Source organism: Xenopus laevis, chromosome 6L (assembly GCF_017654675.1).
Source record: "Xenopus laevis strain J_2021 chromosome 6L, Xenopus_laevis_v10.1, whole genome shotgun sequence".
NCBI classification, from domain to species: domain Eukaryota; kingdom Metazoa; phylum Chordata; class Amphibia; order Anura; family Pipidae; genus Xenopus; species Xenopus laevis.
Window position 1 is genome coordinate 43076269 of NC_054381.1, and position 15216 is coordinate 43091484.

The 15216-nt window shown below is 36.2% G+C and overlaps 1 protein-coding gene and 1 long non-coding RNA gene across 2 annotated transcripts in view; one reads left to right on the forward strand and one right to left on the reverse strand.

Annotated features, from left to right (window-relative positions):
- The window catches only part of LOC108718891, a 14326-nt gene extending 9418 nt beyond the window's left edge, over positions 1-4908 (forward strand). The window contains exons 2-3 of the long non-coding RNA XR_001936100.2: positions 1535-1638; positions 3528-4908. This is a non-coding gene — a long non-coding RNA (uncharacterized LOC108718891). The remainder of the gene's footprint in view (positions 1-1534; positions 1639-3527) is intronic.
- Positions 1-15216, reverse strand: part of skap2.L (src kinase associated phosphoprotein 2 L homeolog) — a 182358-nt gene that overhangs the window by 16158 nt on the left and 150984 nt on the right.

Genomic DNA, 15216 nt, shown 5'->3' on the forward strand with positions numbered 1-15216 from the left:
AAGATGTTAAGTAGGTGCAGCACTAATTCTGCCGATGTTCAGCAAAGCACTGAGTAGCACAGAGGGCTAATGGGCCAGACAATACTCATAACAATTTAAACTCACTAATCAAGCACAAACTGCATAGCAGCATTCTTGTGTCGCTGGTGAGCCAAGACTTTTAACCTCCCAAACTGCCAAGACCCCACCTGAAGTTCCTCTGCACAAATACTTATACAGAGATGTACAATGCATTGCTTGTATCAGGACTCTGTTAGATGTGACAGAAATTCAGAAAATATTCCAGCATTAAATACAGGGATAAGCGATACAGTAAAATATCTCGGCATATTTTAGAAAATCACTTTTCCCAAAGGTAGCCTAATTTCATATTTTTCCTTGCTATTGATTATTACAATGACATATAGGTATTAATTTTGAATGAGTGACATAAGATGCCCAGGACAACCGATTCTACAGAACTGCTTTTTTATCTCTGATGGCTACAGAACCACTTTATTTCACCCGATAGTTAGAGGAGTTTGATTGCCCTGCTGTCCTACACATAATCAGACTTAAGGCTGTAGCCCCAAACACCAAGGGGCAGATTTACTAAGCTCGAGTGAAGGATTCGAATTAAAAAAACTTCGAATTTTGAAGTGTTTTTTGGGCTACTTCGACCATCGAATGGGCTACTTCGACCTTCGACTACTACTTCGACTTCGAATCGAACGATTCGAACTAAAAATCGTTCGACTATTCGACCATTCGATAGTCGAAGTACTGTCTCTTTAAGAAAAACTTCGACCCCCTACTTCGGCAGCTAAAAGCTACCGAAGTCAATGTTAGCCTATGGGGAAGGTCCCCATAGGCTTGCCTGTGATTTTTTGATCGAAGGATATTCCTTCGATCGTTGTATTAAAATCCTTCGAATCGTTCGATTCGAAGGATTTAATCGTTCGATCGAACGAATAATCCTTCGATCGATCGATCGCAGGATTTGCGCTAAATCCTTCGACTTCGATATTCGAACGATTTTAGTTCCTGGTCGAATATCGAGGGTTAATTAACCCTCGATATTCGACCCTTCTTAAATCTGCCCCTAGGGGTTCCATTTACTAAATATCAAATTTAAATCTCTAAAAATTTAATAAAGTTCGAGATTTATTAAGTGTAAAATCCAAAAACTTCACCAGGTAAAAGTTGTTGAGGTCCTACAGAAGGCTGTGCTGATGCTATTGGACCATTTTTAATGAATTCGGACTTTTAGAGGTTTTTGGATTTTTTTTATAGAAGGTTTTAGAGGTATTTGTATTTTTTAGTTCAGCATTGTTTTCTGTTTCGAATTATTTTAATTTGGATCTTACAATAAATGTCATGACATTTCTGGTTTTAAAGAAAGTGAGTATAGCCGTGGTTTCAAAATTGCGACCTTTGATAAATAGGCCTCTGGATTTTTAAAAACGCTGAATAAAACCTTTACATCACAGTAACTGCAACAAATTGTGATCCCAATGTATTTCTGTTATAATTAAATGTTTCCATATGTTTTCAGCCAGCTTGATTAATTGCAACTAATGCAAAATCATAGAAAAAATAATCAAATTACTGCCGAAGATACCCTTCCCGTTGACTTCTATGGCATCTGACAGATTAGAGGTAAGAAGATTTACATTTTTTTCTATAAATCTTGAAAAATATGTACAAATTGCAATTTGTGCAGCACTTTTGCATGAATTACTGTAAAATCAAGACCACAAATATTGCTAAATTTCCTCCTACTTGTATATGATTGTAAACTTAGAACATTTCTTTCCAGGTAAACATTATCCACTAGATTCTCTAATAGGGATGTAGCGAACTGTTCGCCGGCGAACTAGTTCGCGCGAACTTCGACTGTTCGCGTCCGCCGCAAGTTCGCGAACGTCGCGCGACGTTCGCCAATAGGCGTTCGCGTCAAAATCGTTCGACCATTCGACCATTCGATCGCTAAAATCGAACGATTTTCGTTCGATTCGAACGAAAATCGTTCGATCGAACGATTAAAATCCTTCGATCGTTCGAATCGAACGATTTTCGGATGTTCGAAGTTCGCGAACAGTTCGCGAACTGTTTGCATTTTTTGCCGGTGTTCGCGAACGGCGTTCGCGAACACATACTCGGCGGTTCGCTACATCCCTATTCTCTAATACGGTACTAAAGAATTCAACCAGAACATATTTGGAAAATCTATTTGATTTAATGCCTAGAGATATTAGTAGGGAGTCACATTATGAAAGGGTGCTGTACATCTGACAATTATTAGACCATACTTATATCCTTATAATTACAAATAAATTCTTTAGAATGGTGGTACACCAACATTTTACCATGTCCAGAGTTGTGTTATTGTTCCAGTAAAAGATGCTATAAAACATCTATTAATTGTAATTTTATATTTATGTGTTTGCCTGAATGGCATGTATGATAGGGGGTGGGAGGTTGGGATGCCTGTACTCTGCTAAATGCAAAATCATAAGTGTGTGCCCATTTTTTTGCACTTGGTGCCCTCTCTTCATTTTGTACTTAACCCCTAAAAGTATACTTTTATTTAATTGGCAAAGTAACCAGTATCAAAGTTTCCAGCTTAGTTTAATTACCAAGTAATATAGAATTTTCCTCTGGAGCGTCTCTTTATAGAAACACATATTAAAAACATAATCACATTGTATACAACTTTTTTTTTTCCAATCACACACAAAACAGAAACAAACACGACAAGGGCAGGTGTTCTAGAATTTAAAATATGCACTCATTGTCTTCTGAGTTGAGGCTGATGATTTATGTTGCTCAAGCACATAGCCTAAAGCTCACTAACTCACACTTGGAAGATCTTAGAAGGCAGAGCACTTTATGTCTGTAAGAATGCCTGCCAATAAATTGTAAGCAGACATGCAACCCTCATTTTACTACATGTAAAATAACATCTGGTCAAGGAAGTAGCTTGGTTTTGCTACTATGGCTCTCGTTCCACTTATACCCTCTACTTTAATGGACTGGAGCAAGCTAAAATTGTAAGTGTGTTAACCCAGATTGACTCATGAAAATACATATTAAAAAGTTGCATGTAATTGTTGATGTTGACTTCCCCACTTGTAGAACAGATCTCTCATAGCCTAGTAGTCTACAGACTGGCTATCCCAAATCTAAAGGAATAATTCTGCACATGTTTAAAAAAGTTTTATCAATAATGTAGTTGGTTGTGGAACAAACCCTTGGGTTTGTTCCACAACTAACTACATTATTGATACATTGATTTGGGATATCGAACACAGGATAACCCGTGGAATTAAACCAACAAAGACTTTTGGTGAGCCGCACCCATTCCTTTATTTAAAAAAGTTTTATATTTACAATTGTTTGTTTGCTGCTGTTCTTTTACATCAATGTGACTTGAAGACATGCTTCTGAAGCAAACTCATGGATGAAAAATTGTGACTCCCGATCATTCAATTCCTTTCTGAGATTTTGAGCATAATTCTAATGGCATGTTTCCATTCATTTTCAAGTTACAATCACAACTGATGCAAAATCACAGAGGTAACAACCGAATGGCTCGGGCACTGAATGGTTTGCATTGGACGAAAGGCAGACTTGATGGAAAGCATATGTACATTTTGAACAAGATCTGGTACTTCATTATGTAAATGCCTGAGGTTGTTTCCATTTGAAGGTTAATGAATACACGGTCAATAACCACTACTGGACATCCATGTGACTATATACAGTACTTTTTTGCATTTGCATCATTTTTTATATGTTAAAGTAGCAGAAGTATATATGTTACAGAAGTAGCATTTACTTGCCATTTGAGCACAAACAAATCAAGTCATGGTCCATAACAAGGTATTTCACATAACTATCTGACCCCTTATCATGAAATGTATTATTAAAAATATAAAAGTGACTAGGTCAAATAACTTTAATCTTAATATATGATTTATAATCTTAATATATCTCAACCTCAACCTCTGTCAATCTGAACACGGTGAATGCTAGAAATTTGAATGCAGTAATTTAAAAAGGGGTACAATCCTTTTAAAATATTTTAAGGAAACTGCACTCACATACTACTCCATATTCCAAACTGGAAAACCTATATATTTGTGGACACACCCTACACCTGGAGTGTTCTTTGATCATGGGTTATGCAGACTCCAAAATCATCCATATTAGTAAAAGCACCTCCCCCAATTCAGGACTCTCCTACCTAAATAGGGACAACCTCGGAGGTATGCACCCATTATATCAGGGGCATGGTGCTCTGTTAATAGTGCAGGCAGTGTACCACTAAATCATGGTCTAATCATATTGCAACCCTGAACACCCTGCAGCTATAAAAATGACATTTTATTTCATGGTTGGCAGGGCTGAAAGTAACTAGGTGTCCTAGGGACCCCTACAATCCAGTCTTTGCTGCCCTGAGGATGGGCCATTAAAGCTTGAGGAGCTCCAGGCAAGTGAGAATAAATGAGACATTACTAGAAGCAAAGAGGCAGTTAAGTGAGGAAGACGCCAATTCTGCAGGGGGTCAGCAATATTTTGAAATGACTTTCTCTCCGTTAATTAATGAGTAGTCTATGGAATCACTCTCTGAAACGCTTGCAGATATATATATATATATATATATATATATATATATATATATATATGTGTGTGTGTTTACCTTTATTACTTTTAAGAGCTTACTTTGAATGATATGAAGTTGTTTGGAGAAATTATAACACCACTGAATGTGTATATCTACATTCTAAACTAGGCAAAAAGAATGCATTCCTACTTTAGTGCAAGAGACATCTGCTTTTGCTCAAGGATCATTTTTTATGTTTACTTTTTTTTCCTGTTTTCTTTAATACGTCACATTAAATGGCAATTTAAACCCAACGTTGATAAAGGTGATTATGCACTCTCTGTCTTGATTTGCAGTTTATGCCAAGGAAGAAACCGATCATATTGGTAAAAAAATACAAATACAGTGAATCCAATTACATGGTTGATCTTAAAATGTAGCCTTAAACATAAGAGGCATAGTTTTCTGGTTTGTGACTGTCACCTTGCATTATTGTCTTTTTATTATTTATTATTTCTGCTTTGTACACTGATGTTAAATAATTCTAAACTGTGAATTTCCTATTGGAAAACTCATATTGTTGAGCTTCCCAAGATACCAGCTAAGAAGAGATCTAGAAATCCTATTTTTGTTCAATTTGTCATGTTTAAAGCATTAATTCTACTCAACTGTGATATTTTGGTTTCCTCTTAGACACCTTTTCTTTACATTTTTGGAGGAGTGGTAGGTAATTTTATTTAAACAGTACAGTCCAGTAAAGTCACTATACTACAGCACACGTGTTTTAGCTCAGTTAAAGGAAAACTATACCCCCAAAATGAATACTTAAGCAACAGATAGTTTATATCAAATTGAATGACATATTAAAGAATCTTACCAAACTGGAATATATATTTACATAAATATTGCCCTTTTACATCTCTTGCCTTGAACCACCATTTTGTGACTCTATCTGTGCTGCCTCAGAGATCACCTGACCAGAAATACTACAACACTAACTGTAACAGGAAGAAGTGAGGAAGCAAAAGGCAGAACTCTGTCTGTTAATTGGCTCATGTGACCTTACATGTGGTTTGTATGTGTGCACAGTGAATCGTACGATCTCAGGGGGCGGCCCTTATTTTTTAAAATGGCAATTTTCTATTTATGATTACCCAATGGCACATACTACTAAAAAAGTATATTATTATGATAATGGTTCATTTACATGAAGCAGGGTTTTTACACATGAGCTGTTTTACTCAGTATCTTTTAATAGAGACCTACATTGTTTGGGGGGTATAGTTTTCCTTTAACTTATTAATTTGTTAAGCACATGATAACAGAAACAACAAATAGGCCCACTTTGTGGACCTTGTTGCCTATTGTGTCCCCTAGAGTTGAACTGATGACTTGAGCAAGGGGTTCCTATGCCAGTGCAAACTGATATTGTGAAAGTGGGCACCCCTGTCTGGTGCCATTCAAGTTAAAAAACTTAAATATACTTTTAGGGTTTAAACAATTGGGACATTATATTACATACACAGTTAATCCTGTAGAATGCATTTTCTTCATCCAGGTGGATGAGCAGATAAGCCATTCAGCTGTCTCTAATCAATTAAATTAAGTCAATGCTCCTACTAGTTGCTACCAGGCCTTGCTTCTTTCCAACCAGAATAAACCAATGAAATTCATGGAATGCTGGATAGTAGTAATAAATGTTCTTGCCAAACACAATACACCAAGAAATTAGATGTAACATTTGACGTGGATGGTCCATCACACCAGATACAATTCATGAGACTTCCAACATCTTACTCTGAGGTAGTGTGACAACCCAGGTAAGCATGCAACATGTTTTATGTCATCTGGTCTAAGATCTCACACTGTATATACCTTATTCTGAGCAATCAAATTAAATTTAAACCCACAATGGTTCTGTTAGGCTTAACAAATAAGAATATACCTAAGCAATAGCCAACATTAACACATTCTATATTTTTCACTTAAAAGATCAACATAGCCTTATGCTTAAAAACATCTGAAGCTCCAACCTACTTCAAATTCTAGTGGAAATTGGCACTTCTTGTAAATACAAGTTAAACGTCACAGAAGGGGTAATACATTGGGAGGCAATATATTAGGCACTCCCCATTGTATTTAATCATTAACTTTTTAAGTGCTGCTCCGCCATTTTACTAGTATTCTTCAAATCTCCCTTGTGGCTTCTTCAGACTTGTAAAAATCACATCTTTATTAACAGTTCTGGCATTTTTGCTTATGAATGCACTGCTTTCCTTAGCTACAAACTTGTGGATTGAGGAACAAGTTCCTTTTGTTACTATGTAGAAAGCAGAAGTGTGAATGCTACTCTGGTAGCCCAGTATTAAGGCCGAAAAGATTTATTTGCCTCTGGGCATTTAGCAGTGAGCTTCTTTCTTTTATTTATAGCAATTCCTCATAGACTAGCAGATATTTCTCATGTGACAAATCATAAAACAAAGATTAGGATCAGAAGAATAGCTTAAAATATTTATTTTAGTGTACAAAACCATGTGATATTCATAAGAGAACATACACAGGCACTCCACTGTTACAGATGGAACAAACAGACAAATGCTCAGCAGATGTCCTTACATACAGGCCCAAGTTCTAAAATTGGCAAAAAATAAAAAATAAACAATGTTACAGTTAGTTTTGTATACAATGTTTTAGTCTGTATAAGTGGTTTCCTAACTGCAAACAGGGATGTGCAAATATGGTGGGTACAAGTGTTGCTTTTCACCCTTACATCATGTCTGGCAGATGTTCGATGTTCTGTTAGGCCTTAGCCTCTCATTTGTTGGGAGTGGGTTGGCCCAGATTAGGGTGGCATATATTAAGAGGCAGCATGACGCCTAGCCGCACAGTAAATTAGTTTGATTCTGGAGCACTAGCCACTAGGAGCTAGTGCCCCGATAAGAAGAAAGGATGCGCATGTGTGCTATCCTTTGGGAGGTAGGGGGCGAGGGAGGACACCCTCAGATCAAATCCAGTCCTGGGAGTGGGCTTTCATTGTCTGACTGAAATGTAGTTACAGGGCAACATTATTTATCCCTGTATTTTATACAGGCCCCCTTCTAGCTAATAACAAATCATGACCTATTATAGATATTATTAATGGTGCCATTTTGCAATTCCTTTATTTATAGAAGAAAAAGAAGGCACACATGAACATAAATCTAAATTTAAAAGTGTTTTTACAGTATATGGGAATAGTGATACATTACCTTTTTTATCAAAGGAAAATTGTTAATAGCACTTGTGGCAAATACACCAAACTGCCCAAGCTGCCTAACATTGACTTGAATGGACAAAAACTACATTGGTATTAACAGCTCAAAATGTTACATCAATGCGGTTTCCATTAAAGTAAATGGGATGTGGCACGGGCAGTCTAAGGCACTTCTCTGACTGCTAAAATATGCTGGGAGATAAAATACCCCAGGTGTAAGAATTTTTTAGACTGAAATGTCACCCAATAAGCTCATGCACATTTATGTGTACGCTAAGGCTAATGACACACTGCTCAAAAAGTCATTAAATCAGATTGGGTAATTACAATTCCATCTGATCCATAGATTTTACAGATTTTCGGATAGCTAACCATAGGGTCTACACACATATTTCTATCATTCTCATTCAACAAATTCTAAACTTGGTCCTTCAGAGATTACTAGCTTTTACTCGGTATCTCGGATTCCCATGATTATTATTGTCTACATTTAGTTAAAACATAGCAAGTATTTTCCACATCACGGTACAAAAATGGAAGAATCACTGACATACTAATTCATTTCACATGAACAAGTGGGTGTGTGCATGCACATGCAGGTGTTATCAGGCAAATTCGTTTAAGGGATATGGGGATGGGAGTTTCAGTTTAACTGGGCCAGTGGGTACATAAATGTCCCTCAAAAAAAGACGCATTCCTTAAAAGTACTGTGAGATCTCAAATACACAAGAGTGTATATTTTGCAGCTGGATTTGCACCTGCACAGTTTTATAATAGTAAATCAACAAACCAGTGCAACTCAGTACTTTTTACTCATGTTGCACTTTACATGTCAATCAGCTCATCTCTAATTTTAAAATGACCTAGTAGTGTTAAAGGGACAGTAAGCTCCTCATACTGAGGTCAATGTATAGGGGTTTTGCTGAACATACTTTTTGCCCATTTTTGTAACCAACTAACCAAAAAAAATCTATGATTTTTGTTATGTCTTGTACTAAACAGGGTAAACAGGTAGCTTAAATTTCCTTGCTCAAGGAGTTGTATTACCCATTGTGCAAGTAGTAGAAGTTTAATAGAGTTTCTAATATATAAAACAACATCACTCCCATGTCTGAGAGTTGTTGTCAAAAGTTATTTGTTGGTAACCCATGCAAGCAGCATGCCATTTTTAAGACAATTTGGCTACTGTTCAGATGGAGCCTATAATGCGTCATTTACCAAATGGAAGGCAATGGGAAAAGTTAAAAAAAAAAAAAACAATTGCAATCTGCACACCTTATTGCTCTTGGACTTCTGCGCACGGACTTTGTAAATGTGTGATCTAAGATGATCTAAGATGAAAAGAATATCATAATTTAATAGGAGTGCATTGTAAAAGCTGCCATTGTAAAAGCTGACAGTCATCAATTCGGCCTTTGGGGAGCAGTTTGGACCTTAATGTACTTGATTTGCCAGGGATTTGCCTGGTAGAGAAAGATGTGATTGAAAAATCTGAATCCTCCAAATGGGTTTCACCAATTGAGTTGAAGCTACTGTTGAAGTGTAATGGCTGCATGAACCTGCTAATAAATCACTGTTATACTCTACTCATCCTTCGGCTACCAAAACATAACACAAACTATTAGCACTGGCAGATAAATTACTGTATATAGTTGTTTACATAATATTTGTGATTACATAAGGGCTAATATAAAGACGTGCTAAACTGCACACATGCAGTTGTCATTAGCAATTATTTGTTTGCTTTAATTCACATCACATCAGCGTTCAGAATTAATTGCTGATTGGCTGCTGTTTGCAAATGCACTAGTGCAATGTTGCACCATATTCATTAATTAGCCCTTTGATTTTTATATTTAAAGGGATTTTGTCATGATTTTTATAATGTCGTTTTTATTTCTAAATTATAGTCTTTACACTGTAAATAACTACTCTATAATATAAAATGTAATTCCTGAACCAGCAAGGGTAATTTTTTTTAGTTGTAATATTGGTGTGTAGGCAGCTATCCAAGGTTATTTTTCCTGGGATGTAACTGCTTTCTGGCAGGCTGCTGTTTCTCCTACTCAATGTAACCGAATGTGTCACAGTGGGACCTGGATTTTACTATTGAGTGCTGTTCTTATATCTACCAGGCAGCTGTTATATTGTGTTAGGGAGCTGTTATCTGTGTACCTTCCTATTGTTCTGTTGTTAGGCTGCTGTGGGGGAAGGGAGGGGGTGATATAACTCCAACTTGCAGTACAGCGGTAAATAGTGACTGAAGTTTATCAGAGCACAAGTAACATGGCTGGGGGCAGCTGGGAAACTGACAATATGTCTAGCCCCATGTCAGATTTCATAATTAAATATTAATCTGTTTGCTTTTTTAAGAAATGGATTTCAATGCAGAATTCTGCTGGAGCAGCACTATTAACTGATATTTATTTTTTTCCCATGACAGTATCCTTTTAATTGTCATGGGTAGCCATGCAGATATCGAATAACAAAGCCCAAAGGTTATTTGTTCATGCAAAATAAATGTTTGGTTGTTATTATTTTATTTAGTACAAATAACTAAAAAGCTCACTTCTGATTGGCTGCTATGGCTTACTTAATGGGGCAGACTTTGCCCTTGTTACTACATAGCCCTATAAATATTTTCAATGCCATTCTGCATGTTGCCTACCATGTTACAGTTACAGATAGCACACCCTTAATAGAGTCATTTATATAGCCTCCTGTTTAGTATAGAATCTAAATATAACAAATATCATAGACAGTAATATTTCTGCACTGACACTGTTAATAATTACTTTCAGAGCAGTTTATACAATTAAATGTTATTATGCTTAGTTTTCCAAAATACCCGCTTCTTCAAAGTGCAAAGACAAAAGCTGCTGGATTGAATGGTTTCCAGACTGCTTCATGGAATCTATACAGTAATTACTGAAATAAACATATTGAGCAATACTCATTTAAATAGCTATTCTCCAACTCTGACTTGCATGGCATGTTGTGCTGTGACTGCCAGGGGAGCTGTTAATGTCTCTTGATAATTTCTTTCTAGACAATATCAAGCAGTTTCTTTGTACATTTAGAATTTTTTTACAGCTGGAACACAAACTTCTCGCAGATGTCACCCCCGATCTCTTTACAACTTCTAAATGTGACACCCCTGATTTGTGATGCTTGCTGCATTGCCCCCAACAAAGCTGCATTCTGTGATTAGACTGTAATAAAAATGTAGATCTCATATTTGTGGTTTTTGTGTTATTTAGCTTTTTATTCAGCAGCTCTGCAGTTTGCAATTCTAGCAATCTGCTTGCTAGGGTCCAAATTACCCAAGCAACCATGCATTCATTAGAATAAGAGACTGGAATATAAATAGGAGAGGGTCTGAATAGAAAGATGAGTAATAAAAAGTATCAATAACATTTGTAAGAGAAGCATTTATTTTTTTAGATGGGGGTCAGTGACTCCTATTTGAAAGCAGGAAAAACTATAAAAATAAATAATACAGACCAATTGAAAAGTTGCTTAGAATAGGCCATTCTATAACATTCTAAACGTTTTTCATTCATCTACGTCATGGTATCTCTATATCAATAAGTCAAATCAACTGGACTTGCTGTATTTTTCTTTTTCCTTGAAGTCATCTGGCTGGCTTTCTCAATTCAGAATGTCCTGTACAACAATATTAATGGTTATATACCCTGGAATCATACTCCAATTAGCATAAAAGTTTAGTAAAACCAGCATGGAGTCAGAGACCTCGTGAAGGCAAGGTGTTGATGGTATTAGCATGAATACTATGAGTATTGGCAGTTTTTTGGTTCCTAGGGTTCAAATTACCTTAGCAACCAGGTGAGGGAATATGAATTGGACAGGGGCTGAAAATAACATTATAATTGTAGCATCACAGAACAATCATTTTCTGGCTTTTGGGGTCAGTGACCCCCATCTGAAAGTTGAAAAGGGTCAGAAGAATAATACATTAATAAAACTATAACAAAAAATGAAGACCAAATGAAATGTTGCTTAGAATTGGCCATTCTATAGCATGCTAAATATTAACTTTAAAATTCCCCTAGTGTGTGATATCCGTGTTTAATTGCCTGGTCGTTTTTTCTAAACTACACCATCTACAACAGAAATATGTGTGTGCATTAGAGCAGTAATGTGTGCCACCTACTGTACTGTATAAGATTAAAACTAGCAGAGTCGGACTGGCCCACCGGGATACCAGGAAAAGTCAAGGTGGGCCCTCATGCTGCTAGACATTTGGCCTATTTCATGACCATTCCCTATTTCAAAGTGGCTAAATAGAGAGAATAATAGATTATAGTATGTAAAGAAAAGAGACTAGGAGAACAGAGGTTGAATGAGGAGAGGAAGAATAATAGTACTAAGAACGGGCCCCTGGTCTAAGATTATTTGGTGGGACCCTGGTCAAAGTTTTTTAGGGTGTCCTGGTGTCCAAGTCCGACACTGAAAACACTTTACTGTTCAGGTCCTAAACAGTTGACAATAACAGACATTTCAGTGATATCACATCCAGGGTTTAATTTCTAACTAATTTCCCCAGTGCTTTTCTACATGGATCATGATGGGTCGTCTCTGTGAGTCAAAGAGTTAAAAACTCTACCATCATTACTAACTGACATGTTCAAGTACAAACACGCATTCTTTAGTATTCCTGAAGAAAGCCAATCATTCACAGGCTAAAAAGACAACTCTCAAACCAACTTTTAGAGGACTAATATTACAAATCGGCTGCTTCGGATTTGTTAAATAAATAGCATGTGAATTGCAGGCTTTTCCTTTAATAAAACCTTCACCGGTGTTTATAAAAGCTGCAGTCGCTGACAAAATGTTTTTATTAAGTGAAAAATAATATAAGTAACTTAATACAAAGATTACATATGTTACATGTATTCATAAACAGTGTCTTTATGAATTATGTATGAGTAATGTATACTAAATAAATTCTCTTATCGAGGCTGACTTTTTTTCCCCCTTTGGAAGGGGTGCAGTGAATACACGCTGCTGTTAAGTACAAATAATGTATTTGCAAGAATTTAAGGGTTTCAAGTGGCCTAACCCTGTGATATTCTCCAACTGAGTGAGGAAGCCATTTATCATTTGCACATATTCTTTGCTCAGAGCTATTCCCTCCTGTATTGTACTGTATGTTGTACTGAAAGCAAATGCTCCGTGTGCTCTGTCAGAACTGTTACTGATGCATTCAACCTTAAGCGCACAATAATTACTTGTAACAACTTATCAGCAGCACCATTTTCTAATGATTCATTTCAGTAAATGGCTGACAGTTGATGAAAAGAGTTTGGACGACGGGTATTGAAAGAGTGAGGACACCTCTTCGCCGTGGCCACTAGGTGGTGTACAATGTAGTAAAATGCTTTAAAACTTCACATACAGTTAGGGGCTTATTTCCAAAGTCTGAATTTATCTCAATATTTTCTGAAAAAAACTCCGACCAAATCCGCACAGGTTTTTTGGTCTTATTTCTTAATGCACTTTCCCAAAAATGTTGGATTTTTAAGATTTTTTTGGATTACATCAGATTTTCAAGATTTTTCTGGATTTTTCATCCGAAAACTTCGGGATATTGCCAAAAAACCCAGCGCACATCAAAAAATCATTGGGACTTCTCCCACTGACTTATGTGCAACCTCAACAGGTCTGAGATGCCGGATTTTCAGATTTGGACTTTTCCATCCTCAGGGTTTAATAAATTCCGAAAAATTTGTGATTTTTTTAAAAGTCCGAATTTTATAAAAAATAAATCACAAATGGTTCGTGTTTTGCATTCGGAGTTTAGTGAACAACCGCCTTAGGGGGTTATTTATCAAAGTCCGAATTTATCTCAATATTTTCTGCTACAAACTCAGATCAAATCCGCTCGGGTTTTTTACGCTTATTTATTATTACATTTTCCCATAAATTAGCTTTGCGGGGAAAATTCAGTTTTCAGGAATTTTTGGACTTTTTCATTTGATTTTCAAGTTTTTTTTTGCAATTTTCACCCGAAAACTTTGGGGTATTCCCCGAAACCCAGCACACATAAGAAAATCATTGGGACTTCTCTCATTGACTTATATGCAACCTCGACAGGTCTGAGATGCCGGAATTTCAGATAAAGACTTTTCCATCCTCTGGGTTTAATAAATTCAGAAAAATTTGTGATTTTTTTAAAAGTCCGATTTTATTAAAAAAAAAATCACGAATTTTTCATGATTTTTGCAAAACTTTGTGTGGTGACATATAGAAGGGTTTGGCTGTGACCAGTTTAGGATCAGTGAAAATGCATTAGGTTATTTTATTCATCTAGTTTTCTTACCAAGTACAAATAGCAGCCACAGTGATTGCACTTCATCTATGGTGTTGCGGATAGTCACAGTCACGGCATTTGTAAACCATTACATGGAGTAAATCATCCTCCAATATATCAAAGGCTTAAAGGCCACAACATGTCACCTGCATGTTGGTGCTAACTTACTGCCTTTCAGTTAAACTACAAATCCCAGCATTCTTCATCTACTGAAATCTTGGTAGGAGAACAGAAGGATATTTAACTATTAGATTACAATTCATTATATAAGCTCAGTATATCTGGAACAAGACATCTCTCAGACATTGGGTGGCTTTGTGTAGCATAAAAAATCCATATGTGACATTTTCAAAAAACATCAGTAGTACAGGTATGGGACCTGTTATGCAGAATACTTGGGACATGGGGTTTTTCTGGATAACAGATCTTTCTGTAATTTGGATCTTCATATGTTAAGTCTTCTAGAATATCATATAAACATTAAATAAATCCAATAGACTAGGTTTGCTTCCAATAAGGATTAATTATATATTAGTTGAGATAAAGTACAAGGTACTGTTTTATTATTACAGAGAAAAAGGAAATCATCTTTAAAAATGTGAATTATTTGGAAAAAAATGGAGTCTATGGGAGACCGTAATTCAGAGCTTTCTGGATAACCGGTTTCTGGATAATGGATCCCCAAAGGGGTGGTTTTACTATGTTATAGAATGGCTAATGCTCAGCAACTTTTCAATTGGCCTTCAATTATTTATTGGTAGATCTTGAGAGGAGAACAGAAGGATATTTGACTATTACAATTCGCTATATAAGCTCAGTATATTTGGAACAAGACATCCCTCAGACATTGGGTAGCATATAAATCCATATTTAACACTAATGGTTTTTAAAAACCATCAGTAGTATATTTTCTTAAAGGGGTGGTTGCTTAGCATTAGTTATGGTATGACTAATGCTAAGCAACTTTTGAATTGGTCTTAAGTTATTTATTTTTATAGTTGTTGTTTTTTTTCTTCTGACTCTTTTCAGCTTTCAAATTGG